This window comes from Octopus bimaculoides, chromosome 1 (genome assembly GCF_001194135.2).
Source record: "Octopus bimaculoides isolate UCB-OBI-ISO-001 chromosome 1, ASM119413v2, whole genome shotgun sequence".
In the NCBI taxonomy this organism is placed as follows: domain Eukaryota; kingdom Metazoa; phylum Mollusca; class Cephalopoda; order Octopoda; family Octopodidae; genus Octopus; species Octopus bimaculoides.
This window is the reverse complement of record NC_068981.1, coordinates 55,438,950-55,444,806: the sequence shown is the minus strand read 5'-3', so window position 1 is coordinate 55,444,806 and position 5,857 is coordinate 55,438,950.

Genomic DNA, 5,857 nt, shown 5'->3' with positions numbered 1-5,857 from the left:
AATTTTATGCTACAATAAATCTTACTGTTATTCATCTCATACGGTTGTGTTCCTATCGTCTTCCTTACTGGCATTTACGAATTCTCTATGTTATCGAAGTGTAACATATATATATCATTTGATATATTTTGTGTTCGACCGTGTGACGCGTTTAATAAAGGAGCCTGTTTTTCCATTCGTCACTATTTCTCCTTTTGGGTTTGCACGGTCGTTCTTACATATATATATATATATATGGATCTTTGGGCAACATTTTTTTTGTAGTGTTTTTGGTACCGAAACACTTTCAAACTTCGAATATTTGTATATTTTGTGGTATAGAACAGATAAAAAAATTTGTATTTGAAGTTATTTTATGTAAAAAAATTGTCGTATTTCGGTAATTTCAACCTATTACTAACGTCTATTGAGGTGAAAACAATTAATGCCGTAACGGTGTCATGGGATCTTTTCCCTTGAATAAAATTAGTCCCGTTGTTTGTCAACAACAACTACCTGTGTTACTCTTATTTATGACATCGTTCGTGCGTTTGTACTGGTTTTAGCTTTAGGGTTCGGGTTTTAGAGTTAGGGTTAGTTTTAGGATTACGGTTAGGGTTATTATTATTTTTGCCATAACCTTAACTCTAACCCTAACCCCAACCCTAACCCTAAAACCCTAACTAGGAAATAATGATATAATTAAACAGGGAATAACACACTTGACACCGAACAGCAGTAACTGTATTCAGCTGAATAGACTTCAGTGATTGGTTGAAATTACAGAAATACGACAACTTTAACATGAAAATAACTTGCGATGTACACTTTTTTGTTAAGAAGGTTAAGAGAAGAAGTTGTTTTATATGACACATTCTACCAGTGTCCCAAGTTTGAAAGTGTTTCGTTAAGAAAACAAATGTTGCCCGTCAAACCACAAAGATCCATATATATATATATATATACACACACGACGGGCTTCTTTCAGTTTCCGTGTACGAAGTCCACTCACAAGGCTTTGGTCGGCTCGAGGCTATAGCAGAAGACACTTGTCCAAAGTGCCACGCAGTGGGACTGAACCCAGAACCATGTGGTTGGGAAGCAAGCTTCTTAACACAACCACGCCTGCGATGAAAAAATAAAGAAAAAGACGACTCACTCCTCTCACTCAAACGAAATAATAATTGCTATTGGGACAGCAGAAATTACAATGTTGTGAAATTTTTATGAAAATATGGGAAACTAAGTTTTGAAACATAGCATAGTAACTTCACAGTGTAATTCGATTAGACTCGCATAATACTGTGTCTTGTTAAAGCGTACAATGTAAAATTCGGAACAGTACAACTCCAACATTTTTTTGACTAATTATGATATACACTGTTTGGCTTGATTCTTTTATCTGTTCAGTCCTATCATTTGATAGCTTCTGTCTGATAGTAGAAACATTGTTTTGTTCCTATATCTGTTGCTCTCTGGAAAACATCTTTTCAGAACATGAGACAAAAAGAGAGAGAGTTAAGTATCCTGTTGCGCCTTTTAGTGTCATGTAGGAAGAACTCTCAGCAAGGCTGCTTTCTCACACCGGATTCCCTGATAGTTCGAGTAGGTAAGGCAGAGCAGGTGGTGATGAACTTCAGGTCGATCAACACTGAAGCTGCCTTCAAGACATCAGACAACCCTCTTTCTTCACTGTATGTTAGTGTGTGTGTGTGTGTTCTCAGAGGTAGTTCGTTCTTTTTCTTTAAACTCATTGTAATTTTAAACCCAACAAATGCAATATCTAAATAACATACATACGTACAATGCCCAAACGTGTACACTCTCATATATAAATATGTAGCGGCATAGCATGTACTTCTAATATGTTGGCGCATCTTACAGACGTGTGCGTACCCTCATGCATCCATTAATGCGTGTATGTGTGCGCACGCGCTCATGTAGGTATATGAGAAAGAGAAAACGTTAGCAATCACTAAGTGTGTGTTGTTATGTGTCTTATGTAAGTATTAGTAACTGACAAGCACACTAAAACAAGTGGTAAGTTCCAGTAATCGAGACGAGATATAGTTTCATTCCTCAGCTAAAACTATTCCCTTTAGGCCTCTAATACCCTTGGGAAACGTTTGAATGACACGGATGATCCGTCATATTACAATCAAAGCTAAGAAGAAAATACAACTAGAAACTAGAATACAATAAAAACATCATTAAGTTTTCGAAAGGAATAAACAAAGTTTCAAATATTAATATCCAACCATGTCTTTCTTTCTTTCTTTCTAAATATTAAACAAACAAGGACAGTTATTTTATGATCCAATATAGTAGTGGTTCCACCAGATTGTTGCATAGGCAAAAAAAGCAAGAATTCTTGTAACTCTCAAAAAGAACCACTGTTATATTGGATTAAACAATACTGTACTTGTTAAATATATATTGATATTAATAACTATTACACACACACTCTCTCTCTCTCTCTCTCTTACGTATGTTTGTATGTATGTAATGGTTTAATATACACATTTGAAGCATTAGAAAATGTAATATGTTCGTGCTTAAATTGTATTCAGTTATAGTTTCCTTTTTTTCTAGTCTTACGGCTGTGCTATGGATCACCTTCAAATTACTATTCCAGGGTTTCGTGCCTAAAAGAATCTTTTCTAGGCACAAGGTCCGAAATTTTTGGGAAGGGGGCCCAGTCGATTAGATCGACCCCAGTATGCAGCTGGTACTTAATTTATCGACCACGAAAAGGTGGAAAGGTAAAGTCGACCTCGGCGGAATTTGAACTCAGAGCGTAAAGACAGGCGAAATATCGATTTCTTTATTAGGCATAAAGCCCTAAACGTAGATGGGGACACCACAAGGACAGACAAGACCACAGTGGGGACAAAAAACATAAAACGAATGTAAATGAAATGGAAGTTACATAAAAATGAAAATGGACGCATGGCCCCACTCCCATGCAGTACCATTTGAACCGTTATATGTACTATTTACAATTGTTCTTTTTTTTTCCTTTAATTTCATACTTGTCTTTAGTAGAACTTCATTAGTGATTCGATATCTCATAAATCCACCACTGGTGGCAACTCTTTAAATTCTACCTCCACTCCTGGCGGGTCAACGTTATATCCACACATCTCTTTCAATTTTCTGTAGTTTTCCTCTTCTATCAATATTACCTTCATATCCTCTGCGTAGACGTATGAAGGCACCTTCACTCTTACTATTGAGTGTAACCTGATTATTTTTTTCTGTTTCAACATTTTTTGGGTGCGTTACATAATACCATACTCCTTCTCCTCCTCGTATCTTCTTTCCTTTCTCTTGGACTTTTGGTTCTCATTTTTTCTTCCTCCATAAATAGTCTCTCCATTTCACCTTCATACAGTTGGGTTTCCGACACTTTCTCCACTGGTAACTCCACTTTCTTTTTCCTTCCTACTGCTCTCCTTCACAGTTTCTTTTCTCACCTCTTCTCTCTTCTGTTTCTGCTTTTCTGGCGGAGAACTCATTCCTCCGCTCCTCCTTCTTTTCTTTTTAACTATAGTGGATTCCTTCTCCGTTTCTTTTTATGTTGCCTTGTCCTGTACTACTTGGTCCACACTCTCATGTCCTGTTCTGTTTGTGGCTTTTGTAGTGAAACCTCTCTCTCGGGCATTCAATCATAAAGGATAACGAAGCGGCTAACATCTAGCCTTCGGCTGCCTTGGACCTTTCTGTACACCACCCTGATTGGTTCTTATTTGCGAGGCAAATGTCCCCTGTTCTGCTTCGCGCCAGGGTGCATTCCGTCCAATCGTGGCCTTATAATAAGGTCACGTGAGAGAGTTTTTCTTCGTTTCCGGTGAGCCCTATTTCATCTATAAATAAGCCCGATCCAACGACGCCAGTCGTCTTCGATTTCAGATCTCTCACAGGTCTGGTCGCTGGCCACACATACAGAACACAGCTACAGCTAGTTCCAGCGCCGACGTCTTCACCACCAATGTACTGACTACCACAATGTCGTCGCCAGCAACACCAATATCAACAAACTCGGTTTTATATCGACACTGCTTGAGTGGATTATTTCCACCACGAACAACAGTCAGAACTAACCTTCGAGAATATTCCGTATCAGGTAACCGGTCACAGCATCGATACTCAACACACATATTGTGATACCACAGCTCTGCTTTCTGGCCACAACTTCCTGCGTATGATCATTCTATATCTTGTGTAACTCATATCCGAACTGGTATTTCTCAATCTCAGTGTTTGAGACTTGTAGTCTATGTTACCGACACTCTTTCTATGTTCTGTGTTCCTCTCACTCACACACACACTTGTATTCTCACATATTGTACACACACTATTGCTTATACGACTGTCCGTTATTTCACATTGTTGTATACATACTCTTGTACAAGAAGGCCTGACTTATCTACTGTGTTATTTATATATGCCGCATGCACGCACACACAGACACTACAGTTTCACTATATTAATAAACTTACTCTCTTTATATATCTAACTGTTGTGTCTGTCACTCTCTCTTGTTCTTTTACTGGCACTTGGCTCGTATCTCTCACGACGAGCCTTCTATGTTATATATTATGTTATTTTGTGTTCGACCGTGCGACATGGTTAAAAGGAGCCTTTTCCGTCTCGTCGCCATTCTCCTTTGGTTCGCACGGTCGTACTATTACACTTTCTTTGGGTGCACTATGCCTTCATGTGGCCACTTTCTCCACATGAGAAACATACTGGTGGCCTACCCTCCACAATAACTCTCAGCTTCACATCTTCTGGCAGCACAATCCCATCCACCACACTATTCAAGTCCTCCGTTTGTGCCTGAATCGTTAATTCGATACCATATCCACAGTAGTTCACCTTCTGGGTCCTTGTAGCCTTCAGAATCTTCCTGTCTTTCATATTATACGTTATGGCTGTCATCAGCCATTCTTCCTTCAATTCGGGTGGCACCCTACCCACTCGCACTTTGGCCACACGTTTGCCGCAGTATGAAGGCAAGAGCACCCATTCTTCTGACCTTATTGCCTCTGTGGAGTGCTTTAGTGCTTCCTCCTCCGTTGTGAAGCGTACCTCCACAGTGGCATATCTCCTACCTCTCGTAATGTATGTTGTAATTCTTTTCAATTCCTTGATACATTCCTCTATGGTTCCTATCGGCGCAATCTCTATTTTCCTCGTGTCTATCTTCATGGTTTTAAATGTTACCGTTCGTTTTAACACGTTGGCCGATAACTCTTCCGGTGGTGTTAACTTCAGTATGTTACCGTCCTTAGTGATTAATTTTTCACCCTCCTTCATCTTTCTGGGCTCCACTTTTATTTCTCGGACCTCCAACTCTTGCACGTCTTCTCCTTTGCTCGTTGCGGCCGCATAACTGGGGCCTGCCTCCGGCGCCTTCTCAATTTTCCTACAATGTGAAACAAAACAACAATTAACGAATCAACAACGGCAACAATTCAACTAACAGTTCAACATAAACCCACGTATTAACTTCACAGCTAAGTGTTCGCCCGTCGTGCTAACGTTTCCGCCAGCTTGCCGCCTTCGTGCTTAAGAGAATACGTTATGTAAGTGTTAGCGACTGTCATGTGATCTGTTGTTCTGTCCCAAGTTATACCTTATTGATCAGAACTCTGAATTTCAGCCATTAACCCAGCCCATCTTTATCTGTTCTCATATTACAGTGTTTAATATATCTTTCTTTTCATTTTAAGAGGATAAACGGGTATTTAAGGGAATATAGTTACCGTTTCGAGCAGACTGCGACTATATTGAGGTTCCCATAGTTCGTTCCGACATATAAGAGCTCGAAACTTGATTTTGATTTCTAATAAGACGTATATCAATTCACTTC